Here is a 17,461-nt window from a genome sequence, read left to right as displayed (position 1 = left end):
GTATTTTATGAGCACACTGTCTATGATTTAACCCATCAGCATTGAACAAAAACTAGGCCAAAAACTTATCTCTTGAGCATTGCACTGACTATAATCCTCCTTTCAAATTGATAACAATTCATTTATCACCATTATTTTGAGTCTAATCACTTAATCACTTTTCAACAGATAGTTATTTTCATCCAGTTCACATTCTTCCATCTTATCCATGAGGATATTATGAAAATCTGTGTCAAAGAAAAAATTTGAGGGAGCCAAGATGGTAGAGGATAGGCAGCAACTCAACTGAATTCTACCAACAATATCCTCTAAGGAACTTTAAAATTATTATTCATATCAAATTTTGGAGCAGCAGAGTCAACAAAAGTAGAATGAGACATTTTTTCCCCAGATTAAGACAATTTAGGAGGTTGGAAAGAGAAATCTCTGACACTGGCTCAACTGTGTGCCTTGGAGGCTATCATGACAGCCCAGAAACAGCAACAGCAATCATAGTTTTGGAAGCTCTAAGTCCAAAAACAGTAAGAGAATCAGGTAATTGGTCAGAAGAGATTACAGAGAACCTTTTGCTGACACTGGATGCAGCTGGGACTGATTGACAACTCTACTGTCCATATTTCATTCTAGATCATAGTTTTAGGGTCAAGAGGAACACCAGTACTTGTAGCTACAGGTGATGGACAATGTTTGAACTTCATTTACGTCAGAAATGATTCAAAAAGGGAATACACACACACACACATAAGGTATACACACATATATTATGTAGAAATCAATCTTATCCAATGGGGAAATAGGAGGGGAAGGAGATAAGGGATCCGGGGAAATAATTAAGCTATCTATAGACACATGAAAAAGAATGCTCTAAATCATCATTGATTTGAGAAATGCAAATTAAAACAATTTTGAGGTACCACCTTACACTTATCAGAAATGATAAATGCTGGAAGGGATGAGGGAAAATAGGTACGCTAGTAAAGTGTTGGGGGAATTTTGGAGAATAATTTGGAGATAGGCTCAAAGGCTTATAAAACTGTGCCTACTATTTGACCTAGTAATACCAATACTAAATCTATGCCGCAAAAAGATCAAAGAAAAAGAGAAAGGAAATGAGAAGAACTGGGATACTGTTGTTCCCAGTAATAGCAGTGTTTAATACCGGTCAACTGTGGAGGACTGGCTATTCTGATCAATACAATGATCTAAAACAATTCCAAGGGACTTATGATGAAAAAAATGCTATCCACCTTAAGAGAAGGCAGACAGAACTGAGTGCAAATTGAAGTATAATTTTCTTACTTCAATTTATTTTTGCTTTTTTGTATAGTTATAGCTTATATAGAAATGTTTTTCAGGATTTCATGTATATATAATTGATATCATTTTATTTGCCTTCTCAATAAGTGAGGGAGTAATGGCAGGAAAGGAAAGCATTTGGGGTTCATTTAGAAAAAAAATAATTTTTTAAAAATCAATAAATAATATTGAAAAAGAAAAAAACAAAGAAAAAATCAGATGGATTGATTCTATGGCATTCCATCAACCTAGTTGCCCTGTCATAAAAGGAAATGAAATTTTTGGTGAATCATTATTTCCTGTTCTTATTGCAACCTTCTCTTTAATATTTTCTAGACTTTTACTAGGAATCAAGGTCAAGCTAAGCAGTCCATAGTTTAAAAGAAGCTACCTTCTTTGACTAAAACAAAACAAAACTAGAATAGCATTTGTTCATTTCTAATTCTATAATACTTCTATTGTTCTCCATAGTTTTTTAAGTCTCCTGATTTCTGTTTTAATAACCAACTTCATCATATGTTTTAGAAGTATTTTTATAATACCAATTTCTCTCACCATTTACTCTTTTCCTTGGTAGTTGGTATAAATCAATCAATAAGCATTTAGTATGTCCCCAGTACTGTATTATGTGCTGGGAACCTAATGAAAGAAACAAAAAATTCCATGACCTTAAAGAACTAACATTCTATTGAAGACCATATATAAAAAAAAAGTATATTCACAAAATATATTTTAAAAACAAGGTCCTTAAAAAAAAAAAGGTTGTTTTTAGGAGGGGAAGCATTAGCAGTTGGTGGTAGGGGAAAGGAATCTAGAAAAGGTAATGCTTGAGCTGAGGTTTGGAAAAAAAAAAAAAACTAGAGAGACTAAGAGTCTATAAGGAAGTATTGCATACTATACAGGCAAAGAGGCTGGAAATGGAGTATCATGAAGGCATTAAGAAATTAAGGAATGAAAAAATGATCATTTATTAAATAGCATCTTTCTTCAAGAATTTTAATAAAGGAAGAAAAAGCATGTAGGGGAATGGTGACCAGGGAGGGAAATTACATGGTCAGCTGTGTAGAAAGATGAATTAGAGAGACAAAAGACATCAGTAAGGAAGACCAGTTAGGAGGCTACTGCAATGTCCTGATGAGAAGTGATAAGGGTTTAACCTTCAATGATGGCTAAGCAAGAAAAGAGAAGGGCATGAGTGCCAGAAATGTGGTGAAAGTAGATTTGCCAAGATTTGGCCATAGATTGGAGAAATGGGGTGACTTGGAGAGAAAAATTGAAGATGATTCTGATGTCTCACATCTGGTGTGTCACACAGAAATAAGAGTATTCAAAAGAGAGGTAGGTTTGGAAGAAAAGAGACCTAGTTCTGTTTTGAACACTGAATTTGGACTGCTTATAAGAAGGTCATTTAAAGAAATAAAACTTTCAGATACCTGTCCTCTTTCTTTCCCTTCTTCTCTACTCACCAAAGCTCAGATTTCAGGTGCTTGTTTTAGTCTCATGTCACTTCTTTTAGTCTTTATGAAAACAATTTGATAACAATAATTGACATGCACTTAATGGTTCTGAAAAATATCCCTGTGTAGTAAGTTCAAGAATTATCCTTATAATCATTTCCTGGATGAATAAAGTGAGCCAGAGGAGATATTTTGTCCAAGTTCAAATTGCTAAGAAATGTCAGAAGTGAGATCAAACGTAACACTCTTTATGTAACACTATAGTGTCTTCTGTTATGCAATTTGCTATTTTGAGGAACCAAGGTCTAAAACTGAAAAGGAACGGGTCAACACAAAATTCGATGAAGGCATCCTAATCTAAAGGTAGCTAGGTAGTCTAATGGGTAGAACACTGGGTCCAACATTAAGAAGTCTGAGTTCAAATCCAATCCCAGACCCTTTGGGCAAGTCATCCTGCCTCTGTCTGCCTCAATTTCCTCAACTGTAAAATGGGGAAAATAACATTTTCTACCTCCTGGGGTTGTCATGAGGATGAAATGAGGTAGCATTTATAAAGTGCTTAGCCTAATGCTGGCACACAGTAGGAACTAAACAAATGCTTGCTCCTTTCCCCTTAATCACCAAGACTAATGGTATCCTGAAAATCCATTTTGGCTGCACAGATGTTATGGTTCTTTAAATGCTGTTTCAATCCATCTTTTCCTAATAATGTCTCTGCCTGTACTTTGTGTTCAGTCCTGTAACTTGATCTAATCGTGTTTGCTTCAGTTATTGCTTTATCAATGCAAAGGCTGAAATTGCCCTCAAAAGTTATGAATTCTTTACAATTATGTTATTTTCAGATGAAAAAAAATTGGTGCTGGGTGACAGCTTTCCCTGTAGCTAGAAGGCCAGGGAGCCACAAAGGATGAATGTTTCAGATTTGCATTTGAGAGAGAGGGAGAGAAGGGTCAAAGCAAAGATGCCTTCTTCCTTTATTGTACCTCGGTTGCATTTCATGTCAAGAAAAGTAATTACAATATGTCTACAAATCAAATGAACTCATTCCCTGCAGTTAGGCAGCTCTCCGCAGGAAAGTCCCAGCTCAGTGACCATTGGCTGAGGGTTTGTGGTGGAAAAGGATTGCGTTTTAAAGGAGCAAGTGCTGAAAGTGTGCGATACACTTTCCTGGATGAGAAGCCAACCAGATCAGGAGATGGGGCATCTTGACCCCTACTTGACTGAGCATATGCTGAGTGCCTCCTGAAGTATTTTTAAAATGACGCATTTTCTTAGATAATTTTATTTCATCAATTCTTCTTGCGGTTAGATTATCCCCCAAGAGGCTGAGCTGCATTTCCTAGTGGCTCACCCTTGTGACCCTCACTCCCCTTAGTCACTATTTAGCATCACTTAGATCTGTAATGCTTTGTTCCCCAAAGAAATCTACTTGGGTCATATTTGCCAAATGTTTGGCACCGTCTCTAGCTGCTACCATTACTATTATTATTAATAACATTGCATTTTAAAAAGCACTTTAGTCCTTGCCTCCATCAAAGTTAGGTACTATAACTATCATTATTCCCATTTTGCAGATGAGAAAACTGAAGCTCAGAGAACCCCAAGTGATTTGCTTGATTGGTTTAATACCACTGCTCAGTGTTATTGGAGCTGAGATTTAACCACTCTTTGTACTGTATCATACTGTATCATATTCATTCATTCTCTCTCTTTCTCTCCCTCTCTCTCTCTCTCTCCCTCTTCTTATTTCTCCCTCTCCCTCTTCCACCCCTCTCTCCCTCTGTCTCTATCTGTTTGTCTTTGTTTCTTGGTCTCTGCCTCTCTCTGTCTGTCTCTGTCTCTGTCTCTCTGTCTGTCTGTCTCTCTCTGTGTTTCTCTGTCTCTCTCTCTCTGTGTCTGTGTCTCTGTCTCTGTCTCTCTTTCTATGTCTGTCTCTCTCTCTCTTTCCCTCTTTCTTTCTCTCTCTGCCTCTCTCTCTTCCTCCCTCCCTCTCTTTTTCCTTCTCTCTCTCTCTCTCTCCGTCCCCCCTCTCTCTCTCAGCAGGGCCTTACCATTCCAAGAATTGAGATGCTCTCTATGTATTTCTGACAGTTTGAGACCAGTCTACCACCACTATCTGCCCAAAGAAGACCTGAATTCAATTGATCTGAGGCTTGGTCTTATCTTTTTCTGGTACTTCCTTGATCCTCCACCTCCTACTAAAGAAGTCAGAAGATGTTCAAGCTAGATGACTAGGGTCATCTGAGAGAATAAAGTAATAAATATCCTTACAGAAGTAAGAGCTGGGAGGGACTTTAGAGATTATTGCATCCTTAAAATACTATGTAAATGGTAAATTATATGCATATATATGCACATATATATACATGTAATATATTCACATGTTTGTATATATATATAGATAGCATGTTATACAGCATTTTATAACTTGTATATATAATACTCTATAAATGTATATGTGTGTATATGCACACACACACACATACACATATATGGTTATAAAGTGATATGTATACAACCCATATATATGTACATGTGTGTGTATAGATGCTACAATATAAACCCATATATGTTTACATATGTAGGTTTTTTAACATGTGAGTGTATGCATGTGACTACACACATATATATACATATATATACATACATACATACACACATGTATGTTTCTATATGCACACATACCCAGCCACAAATATATGAATTATAAAGTACTATTAGATTAGAAGAGGGAAAAATCACTCCTATCTTTTTAGATCACTGAAAGCATCATTGAGAAGTTGGCATTTAAATTGGAAGACTCTAAGGGAGTAATAAAAACTGATGTTTTTAGTATTTTTTAGATTTACAAAGTACTTTGACTTGATATTGCTATAACTGATCTTCACAATAATTCTATGAAGTAGATATAGAATGTATTATTAGCACCATTTTAGACATGAGGAAATTGAGACCCTAAGAAGTGATTTGTCCAAGGTCATAGGTAGGAAGCATCTAGAAGTGGAACCAAAATCTTTTGCTTTCAAATTTACCAGGTTAGACAGTTTTGTCTAAGTGAAACAGACGTTTAGTTTTTAAATGGGCAAGTACACGATAAGAACTTCAGAGATTAGAGCATTCTAAATTATTAATATACTATATAAAAGGCCCTGAATGGCAGATAATCAACCCAAAAAAAGGGGACTTGGGAATCATTGTGAATAATTTCCAAGGTCATTGGCCAATGTGCTGCTTCAGTTGCATTCACCAAAATTTTATTAAGCAACTACTATTTATCCAACACTGTACAGGCCACATGATTACGTGTAGATAACACACAAGATGAATGATGTACTGAATTTGGTAAATGGCTGTTAGTTTAATTTGGGCTGAAATGAAGTTTGTGAAAGGGAATAGCATGAAATAAGGACTGAAAAGGTAGTTAGGAAGTTCAGAACATGGAAAGACTTAAATGCCAGATTGAGAAATTTGTATTTTATCCTTAGCTTGTCAGTGACTCAAGACTTTTTTTAAATAAAGGAATAGCATGGTTAGTTCTGTGCTTTAAGAGGACTGGGTGACAGCTTTGCAGCGATATGTTAGAGAAGAAATAGGTTGGAACTAGGAAGAACAATTAGGGAATTGTAATAGTGTAGCTGAGACCTGTGGTCTAGCAGGTAGTGATGTAAACAAAAAAAAGGGGATAGATATGAGAGGAGTTAGGGAGGTAGCATTGATGAGACTTAGAAATTGATTAGATATGAGAGGTGAAGGCAAAGGAAGAGTCACAAATGATTCAATCAAAGGATGGATGCTTAAGCTAAAAAAACAAATAGTAATTATCATGATTAAATGTATTGGAAACAAAAGACAAAACATTATCCTCCCCTTACTCAAAACTGATGCATATTTTAAATGGTTTACTTCTGGCTCAAAGCTTAGAATAGAGGTGTCAGATTCAAGCCCCTACAGAACTCCGAAGTATGGTTGGAACTAGATTAAAATGTAATTGAGAAATATAATTTCAACTTTTGTGCAAGGCTAATAAAACAACAACAAAAATGGTCTGCTCTGATTCAGAACCCTGAGGGAGTTGTCCAAAAGCCAGTGACAGATTAGCAGATTAGAAAGTCTATCCCATCCCACCCACCTTGAAACACAACTAGTCAATGGCTGACTGGATTGGAACACAAATTTACTATGAATATTCTGTATATTATCAGCAACTCTGGGGAATGACTTATTCAAGAATTCATTTGTCCCTTAGAAACATTTCTGTGCACCACTTAAGGGCACTACCTTGGCTGGTATGGATGAACAGAATAAAGTCTTTTACTAAAATATTCTAATAAGCAGTAATTTTTTTTTACATAGCCATCTTTTTTCAAAATCAAGAATTATAATAACAACTCACATTTATGTTACCCTGAAGTTGTAAGACTTTTGTATATATTATCTTATGTAACATGATAATCCTCAGAGGGAGATTATCATTATTATCATTTTGCAGATAAGGAAATTGAGGATCAGAGAAATAATTGGCTTATTAAAAGTCATACAAATAGTAAATAGCAAACCTATAGGCCATGGATTCCAGTTCTACCCACCATGCTAGGGTTTTTCTCCTGTGTTATGATCCCCACTTTGGCAGTCTGGCAGAAACTTATTGATCCCTTCTCAGAATAATTTTTAAAATGAATAAAATAACATACATAGGATTAACAAAGAAAACCAAAGGCTAGTGAAAATAAAAATGTAATGTCTCCCCCAACTAAGTTCATGGAATACAAAGAAACTAAGGACCCTATCCAGGTCTAAAAACTCTGCTCCAGATCATGAGAAAATTGCAGAGACTTCACCAGGTTGCCTAGGTAGTGAGCATCAGTTATGGAAGTGTTTAAGTCTGGGGCCCCTGGCCCCAAAATGAGGAGCCTTTCTAATACCCAGCTGCCTCCTTGAGGATACTGGCACTGCCTATTTTATAGGATTGTAAGCTGGAAAGGATCCTAAAGGTCAGTGGATCCAATCTCCTCATTTTACAGGTAATAAAACTAAAGCATAAAGGGAATAATTGATTTGTCCAGATTTATACAGCTAATAAGTATCTGCAAAACAATGTAAACTCAAATCTTCTTGATCCCGTTCTCAGTGCTCTAGCCACTGAAGGGTAAGGAAATTCCTTTAAGTTTTACAATATTTGGGCAATTATTACTAAAATTAGGTAAAACTCAATTTTCCATGATTTACTAAATTTACAAAGTAATTTACCTCTTCTTCTCCATCCTCCCAAGTGCAACTAGCAACTGGCACAATGAATAGAGCACCAGGCTTGGAGTCAGGAAGATCTGAGTTTAAATTCAGCCTTAGGCACTGAACTGTGAGACCACAGGCAAAGAAATGCATCACTTTTTGCTTCAGTTTCCTCAATTGTAAAATGGGGATAATAATAGTACCCACTTCCCCAGGTTGGTTGTAAGGATCAAATGAGGTTTTATATGCAGGTTATGCACACATATATATTACACATACATACTTATATATGTGTATTCATAGGGGGTATGTGTACATTCATATGCATAAATCTCATTTGATATACATATTACATATGTGCACATATACATATACACATATATACAATATGCATATATACCTATAGATGTGTGTACATAGGGTGTGTGTATATACCTATATACATATGCATAAACCTCAAATGATATATATATATATAATATATGTGCATATAGGTATGTGTATATGTGCATGCACATGCATGTGAGTATATGTATCAGTGTTTATAATTATACACACATGCAAATACATACACATAAAATGCCTGCTACATATCAAATACTATAGAAATGTCGGCTATTATCATTATTATTACTGAACAGCTGATTTATTCTTTGAACATATTTGTTTCCCAAATAATTCCTCACTTCAGGAATTCATGATTTTGTCACAATCATCCTCCTTCCGTTGATCTCGTGCTCTTCCTTCTATGAGGTAGAAGACAGTCTAAGACAGTTGCTGTGCTGACTCTGGGACCTTTATAAATTTAACTAAGTGGGACTCCTGACAATAGGTGTACCATCTGTTATCAGCCCTATTTTCCTGATCTATAACACACATTTATATATGTATATATGTGTGTGTGAGAATGTGCACATATGTATGTGTGTATGTGTGTGTGTGTATACATGTGTGCATATACATATTTTATATATATAAGTATATATTTGTATTGAAAGTGGAATAGGCTGAGTAATTGATATATATGTGCATATTTTATATAATTCCAATAAAAAGGATGAAAACTCAAGTGCTCCTTACCCCGTTCTGCATGTATATATGCATTATTACCTGGTATTTGGGATTTACATAGCTTTTGCTTTCCTCCATTCTTGTAAATAACTGAGAATTGACTGTAGGCAGTCGTTATTTACAAGGATGGCCATGTTTTATCGGTGAGCATGTTTTACCAACCAACATCAATAACATGGAGGAAATAGGGCCATTCCAGTTACCTCTTGGAACTGCTCCTGCCTCTCGATCACATTTTACTTATTTATCTTCTTTCTCATAATAAAACAATCAGTGACAGGCTGCTAGTTCTTCTCCTTATTTGAAAACACACTTAATAATGCATTATTTTACAATGATTTTGTGTCACGCACAGCAAAGCTTAATGGGACCAAATAAATAGTCTTCTGGTTGTCAAGATCCCGGGTGAGTAGCTGATGAAACAGGGGAGACAGGAAGGTGTGGCCCTTTGCAATTGGCAGGGGATGGGGAAAGGTTGTGAATATTTATTGGCCAGCAATCACACACCTGCTCAGTCAAAGGGGCTTTCACATATATATGGAAATGTTCTCACCAAATTGACATGCCTGCTGAGTTTTGGGTTAAGTTAGGGATGTTAGAGGCAGTTGATTTAGGGCTGAAAAATATAGATGTTATTCCCAGAAAGCTGAAAGGGAGAGTTAGCAGGTGTGCCCTTCAGAGCAATGAGACTTTGTCAACAACTTTTCAAACAAAATAATGCAGCCACATGATAAAGGCCCAATGCATGGCAAAATAGAACATTATCCTTCTTTTTCCTACTTCTTTGAAATTTTTGTCTTTAGCTAAGTCCATTGGAAGATAGATACTACTATCGCCAAGATGAATGTAATGTACCAACCTAAGTTTAACTACCTTTTTAAACTTTGCAGTATTTCTTTCAGGGGATGGAAAAGGTAATAAGTGATTAGGGGTGGTAAAATGAAAGGTAAGAAATAATAATGTTAACAATGTATCTTATTATGTACTCTGCTTATTTACATCTTTACAATTCTAAAAGTGAGATTTAGTACTAATAATACATTTTAAGTGGTTTATACTTCATTCAATTATAAAACAAATTTGTTTCTGACTGTTTATATCTTTCAATCTCCCCAATAAAGAAAATACATTTGATATCACATATTTGAGAAAAATTTGAAAATTCTAGCGAGACATATCAATTATAAATTATGAATCTTAGAAGGGTTCTCTGTAAAGAGGCAGGCTATCTGCCAATAGGCTATCAATTTATAATTGAACACCCCTCCAGAAATGATTTGTGAGTGAAAACCAACAGTAATTATGGATATTAAAAATAATTACAAGCAATGTAAGAAAGATTTCTTTTTTGAAAAGTGTTTCTTATCATAGATTAAAGAGTGCTAGTTTGGGGGTTAAAGGACCTGAATTTGAATCCTCTTTTGCTACACTTAAGTTTTCTGTACTCAATTTATAAAATCAGTTTATTTTTTAAAGTAAAGGACTAGACTAGATAATTACTAGATTTTTCCCCCCAATTTTAAATCCATGACCCTCTGATCTAATACCCCTTTTATTTCCCCTTGTTATTCTTGGGAGAAAGAGAGAGGAAACCTCACCTATCTCCACCTTAACTCCCTCCTTCTCTATAGATTATTAAATATTTAGAGCTAGAAAGGACTTTGGAAGTTATGGTCTGAGTGCTTCTTTTTAAAATTGAGGATGACAATAGTTAAATGTCTAAGGCATACAGATACTAAGTGGCAGTGACACATTTCCTATTCCAAATTCAGAATCCCTTTCCACTGTACAAGTTAGAAACTCCTCTCCTTTTCCTACCTAATTCTTAACTACTTAAGACTTCAATTCAGGTTACTTCTCCACTCCCCTGATGTCTTCAGCAATCATTGAAAGAAACAGAAATTCTCATTGCAGAGAGGAAGATAAATATCACCATTCTCTGATTTTATTGTCTACTCTGTTGCACATCTTATACCCGGGGGCAGGTATACCTGTCTGGCAAGCACTACTTAAACACTCAAAGTATGAGCATATTTTGCTTGAGATACAAAGAGGAAGAAATTCCTTAATACCAGATTCAAAGTTCTTCAGTTGAACTCAACTTTCCCTTCTCTTTTCCCCTCCCCTGCCACATGCATACTTCAAAAAAATTCTCCCAACAAGCCCTGCCTTAATCTTAAATCTTAGAACTATTTGCTTCCCTCTAGGCTTAGTCCATGTTCTGTTTCTTTGGGTTTTTTTGAAGGGTGGAATGATAGTCATGGCATGACCTTGGCAACAATTACCTGCTTTTCCAGGAAAAGTGAATGCTAAACCCAGCTTTGGAAAATGTTCCATATTTGGTCTCTTCTTCATCCTGATTGGATTTTAACACAGAAAGAAGTTCATTCCTTAAGAATGTGTGTAATAGGGGCAGCTAGATGGCATAGTGGACAGAGCACCAGTTCTGAAGTCAGGAGGACCCAAGTTCAAATTTGACCTCCGATACTTAACATTTCCTAGCCGTGTGACCCCAGACAAGTTATTTAACCACAATTGACTCAGAAAAAAAAAAAAAATTGGTATAATATCAGAATAGCCAGCTTGTCAGAATGACAAAACTGTGAAGTAAGCATTTTGAACTTCCTGCCTCTCTTACCATTTATTACCAGTTATTCTTTCACTCAGTAATGAGTAGACATGTTGTTACATGTCCTTGAAATCTGTTGTCTTATATAATCAGAAGACCATAGTCTCTTCTCATATATTTAGTCTTCCCCATGCTATTACCCCATGCATATATGCCATAGAAGCATATGTTTCCAATTTTATAGGAAAAAAATAGAATAGGTCTTGCAACTAAAAAAGTTGGAAAAAGAGCAAATTAAAACTCTCCCAATCAAACACCAAACTTGAAATTCTAAAAAGAAAAGGAGAGATTTAAAAAAATGAAAGTAAAAAAACTATTGAATTAATAAATAAAACTAAGACTTGGTTTCATGAAAAACCAACAGAATAGATAAACCTTTAGTAAATTTGATTAGAAAGAGGAGAGGAAAATCAAATTGTTATTCTTAAAAATGAAAAGGGAGAACTTTCCACCAATGAAGAGGAAATTAGAGCAATAATTAGAAGTTACTTTGCCCAACTTTATGCCAATAAATTTGATAACATAAGTGAAATGGAGGAATACCTACAAAAATATAGATTAGCCAGATTAACAGAGGAGGAAGAAAATTTCTTAAATAGTCCTATTTCAGAAAAAGAAATAGAACAATTATTTCAACTATTAATCAACTCCCTAAGAAAAAAATTCCCAGAACCAGATGGATTTACATGTGAATTCTACTAAACATTTAAATAACAATTAATTCCAATACCATTTGAACTATTTGAAAAAATAGGGAATGAAGGACTTCTACCAAATTCCCTTTATGACACAGACATGGTACTGATACCTAAACCAGGTAGAACAAAAGCAGAGAAAGAAAATTATAGACCAATCTCCCTAATGAATATTGATGCAAAAATCTGAAATAAAATATTAGCAAGGAAATTACAGAAAATCATCCCCAAGATAATACACTAAGGCCAAGGAGGATTTATATCAGGAATGCAGAATTGGTTCAATAGGAAAACTATTAGCATAATTGACTATATCAATAACCAAATTAACAAAAACCATATGATTATCTCAATAGATGCAGAAAAAGCATTTGATAAAATCCAACATCCATTCCTATTAAAAATATTTGCGAGTATAGGAATAAATGGACTTTCCCTTAAAATAGTCAGTAGCATCTATTTAATATCATCAGTAAGCATCATATGTAATGAGGATAAACTGGAACCATTCCTAATAAGATGAGGGGTGAAACAAATTTTCCCACTATCAACATTACTATTCAATATTGTATTAGAAATGCTAGCTTTGGCAATAAGAAATGAAAAAGAGATTAAATGAATTAGAGTAGGTAATGAGGAAAGCAAATTATCACTTTTTGCAGATGATACGATGGTCTACTTAGAGAACCCCAGAGAATCAACTAAAAAGCTATTCGAAATAATTGCAGGATACAAAATAAATCCACATAAATCATCAGCATTTTTATATATCACTAACAAAATCCAACAGCTAGAGATACAAAAAGAAATTCCATCTAAAATAACTGTCAATAGTACAAAATATTTGAGAATCTATCTGCCAAGGGAAAGACAGGAACTATATGAGCAAAACTACAAAACACTTTCTACACAAAGTCAGATCTAAACAATTGGAAAAATATCAAGTGCTCTTGGATAGGTTGAGCAAATATAATAAAGATGACAATACTACCTAAACTAACCTATTTATTTAGTGCTATACCAATCAGACTCCCAAGAAACTATTTTACTGACCTAGAAAAAATAACAACAAAATTCATTTGGAAGAACAAAAGGCCAAGACTTTCACCAATGAGATGATTCAAACCAGTTCCAATTGTTCTGTAATGAAGAGAGCCATCTATACTCAGAGAGAGAACTATGGGAACTGAGTGTGGACCACAACATAGCATTCTCACTCTTTCTGTTATTATTTGCTTGCATCTTTGTTTTCCTTTTCAGGTTTTTTTCTTTCTAGATCCAATTTTTCTTGTGCAGCAAGATAACTGTATAAATATGTATACATATATTGGATTTAACACATAACTTAACATATTTAATATGTATTGGACTACCTGCCATCTAGGGGAGAGGGTGAGGGGAAGGAGGGAAAATTTGGAACAGAAGATTTTGCAAGGGTCAATGTTGAAAAATTACCCATGCATATCTTTTGTAAATAAAAAGATATAATAATAAAAATAATTTTAAAAAAGAAAAAAAATTAGAGAAAACAGTGCCATTGCAAACATCTAGGGTAGAAGTCATCCTGGGAGTTGAAGGAAATGAAGAAATAAAACTTGGATGTCATGTATTCTTTTCTGTCTGTAAGAGAGTTGTCACATTTCTTTCTAAAGCTAGAACATAGGATAATAATATCTGGCATTAGAGTAGAGATTTATGTTTTTACAATACTTTGTATTCAGTATTTCCTTTAATCTCCTCTGTAATCTCATGAAGAAGATAGAGCCACCATTATTATCACCATTTTATAGTTGAGATAATAAACTGAACTCCAGAAAATTGAAACGACCAGCCCAAAGATGTTGGACCTTAACTACTGGCTTTCTGATTTGTTCAGAGCTGTTTCCTTTATATCATGAAAAACATATGATCACAATTAAAGAAGGACAAGGGATATTAAAGAGGAATTACAGCTATGACCAATCAAACCAAAGAATGAAGGGGGAAAGATGAGGTTTGATACCTAACTTTCCTAATAACTGTATATCCTAGATGGAATAACTTCACTTTGTTCTATTTAGGTCTAGTCAAACCTCAACTAGATTATGACCTCTTAATAAGACAACATCTTATGTTTTAATAATGTCTATGAGATCCTCTTGTATCCTCCCCAAAGCATGATCAGAGTACAGGAAAAAGTTTCAAGAATTTGAGTAAATGTTATGTTACACATGCTTAAGAAAAGTAGGCTTCGAAGAAATAGTTGTATACAAGAGAGAAGGATGAGACGTCTGTACGATTTTTAGATCCCAACCCCTCTCGGACCTGTTCATCATCATTAACAGGATCCAATGGGCTCCTCTCATAGGTCCATTTCTGTGGTTTGTTTGTACTATACATAAAATTTACTTCACTATGATCTCAAGTCTATTTTCTCCTCCCAAAATATGCTGCCCAGAATAGTAATCAAAGACAGACTTTGAACTGTCACTGGGCTTTCATCTTGGAATCTCAAAGAGCCTTACAAGCATTAAATAATTAATGGCCCCTAAATGGCACAAAGACTAGGCAGCTTGGAGAAGAGACTTTGTCTAATAAAAGGCCTTTTTCCTCCTGGGTGAATAAATTTTTAGGGACAATCAAAATGGTCACTGTATTTAATATTTTTATACTATCTATTTGAAAAAAAAAAGATACTAAGTGCTCAGGAGAAAAGATACTCTTTTTCTCAAGCTTCCTTACTTTCATTCAAGTCTCAGCAAAAGTCCCATTTGTACAAAAGATCTTGTACACTCCCCACTATTCCCCTATAGTCCTTTATACTCCCCACCACTTCCCTAAATTAATTGCTATACACTTTTGTATTTATTTAATTCTGTATATGTTATATCCTTAATAAACTGTAAGTTCTTTGAGAATAGAGAAAGTTTTTATTTTGTCTTTGCATCCTTGGAACTAAGCACAATGTCTCACAAACAGTGAATGCTTAATAAATCCTTATTGAATTAAATTGAACTGAATCTCAAATTTTAGTGCATGAAGTTCAGTATAAAGTTAATGATCATGTTAAGTAAACTAAATTTAATTCTGAGAGGCCTCCATGGCCCAATTGTGCAGAGTGAGGGCAACTATCAGAACTAACTGGGTTCTTGTCAGTGTTCTAATTCACGGACCTATCAGAAGGACTGGAGGAACCATTTAGAGACGAGGCTGAGCCATACAGAGTAAGGCCCCTCACTGCACAATAATGGATATACAAGAGTATTCCAAAGGAATCATAGGGCAGTAGGTGAGTAAGACCCTTTAGAGCCACCAAGGAATCAATCTTCCCTCAATCCTGAATCCCTTATGCAGGGTTTCTATAGAATACTCTGATCCTGTTACATACACCTAACTTACCACCCTGTCAGTAACATCAGGACAAAAGTCTTTTGGTTGGTAAATGGAACATACTATGATGTATATGCGATAGCAATATATATAAGGTATAATTAGGTTCTGAACACAAGTTTCCAGTTCCAAGTCTAGTATTCTTTCTCCTGCCATGGTGGATCAACCTTTAGGGCTCTTATTGCTTCCCTGCCACCTCTGTGTGTTCTTATCTGATCATCTATAAGATCAGAAGGCTGGTCCGAATGATCTCTAAGGTCCCTTCAAGTTTCAACAATCTTTGATTCTAAATCTGTTGTCAGGAAGCCACCATTCTCAGTATGATTTTTCTCAGGATTGCTTTGCCAGAGCAATAATCTCTCACCTGTGGTCAGATCCACATAAAGCAAAATGAAAGGGTATGGCAAGAAAGCCAGAAAATCGGGTACCTAGCATCCAAGATTTACTGTATGACCTTAGGCAAGTCATTTAACCTGAGTCCCGCTCATCCTGCATGTAAAATGGGAGCCATAATATTTCTTGACTACCTCCCGGGATGCTCTGAGAATTAATGAGATAATATACACAGAACACTTTAGGGTCTTTTGAAGAAAGATATCTAGAAATCCTCAGGACTGTTATTTAAAAAGGGCACTGTCAGAATCATATATATATTTAAATTTTTGTTACCTACATTACCTTAACCAATTCATATTAAAATGAAAGGAGAGACTAATAATCTAATTTAATTCTCCCCATTTATGATACTGTATTACCTTTATGTTTTCATTCCATTTGGGCAGGGAAGTTCAGCTCAGCAAAATGAGCTGATGTTTGCTGCCTTCATAAACCATAGAAGGAGTCACAGAGCTAAGCCAACATGACTCCTTTATTTTATAGATGAACAAAAATATTTTAGATAGTGGAAACACATAGTGTTTGGCAGGACAGAACAAGAACCCAGGTCAGATGCCCAGGCAAACCTCTTTCTAACACACTATTCTGATTTTTTAAAACTCTTCTAACATAGGGAGCAACAAGACAGATCAAACATTTTCATCTTCTTACATATGCTGCTTACCTTTGATTTCTTTACTCTGAATATTAGATTTAAGAATTCCCCCTACCTCCTTTCTCTCTTCCTCCTTACTTCTTTCAAGACTCTGCTTAAACACCTTCTTCTAGATAAGAAGAAGGGAGGAGAATTAAGAAGAGGGGAGAAAGGAAAGAGCAAAAGAGAGGGAGAAAAGGGAAGGAAGGAAGTGGGGAAGGAAAGGGGAAATAGAAGGAAGGGGGAGACAGAGGAAAGGACTATGGGAGAAGAGGAAGAAAGGGGAGGAGGAAAGAGGAAGAATGAAGGAAGGGAGAGAAGATAAGATTTGATAAGAAAAAGAAAGAGAAATAAGCAAAAAGGAAAAAAAGAAACAAAAAAGAAGAAGGAAAAAAGAGATAAAAAAAGAAAAAGAAGAGAGAGGGGAATCCCTATTTATCCATCCTTTTTTCCTCTCCCTCCTTCTCTAAGCCAGTGAATAGTTTTAGTTTGTAAACTTTATTTGAGATGCAAAAATGGCTTAGTAGAGAGAGGTGTCCTGTATAAAAAAGACCTATTTTCCACTTCTGTCTCTTTTCTTCCCTGACACTTTCTGGCTGGGTGACTCAAAATCAACTTATTTAAACTCTCTATGCTTCTCCATTTGATAAATGGTCAAAGGATATGAACAGGCAGTTTTCAGATG

General features: G+C 35.2%; 1 protein-coding gene across 1 annotated transcript in view; it reads right to left on the bottom strand.

Annotated features, from left to right (window-relative positions):
* The window catches only part of ALK (ALK receptor tyrosine kinase), a 1,046,930-nt gene that overhangs the window by 770,872 nt on the left and 258,597 nt on the right, over window positions 1–17,461 (bottom strand). The window lies entirely within an intron of this gene.

Source organism: Antechinus flavipes, chromosome 2 (genome assembly GCF_016432865.1).
Source record: "Antechinus flavipes isolate AdamAnt ecotype Samford, QLD, Australia chromosome 2, AdamAnt_v2, whole genome shotgun sequence".
In the NCBI taxonomy this organism is placed as follows: domain Eukaryota; kingdom Metazoa; phylum Chordata; class Mammalia; order Dasyuromorphia; family Dasyuridae; genus Antechinus; species Antechinus flavipes.
This window is presented reverse-complemented; position numbering and strand designations above follow the sequence as displayed.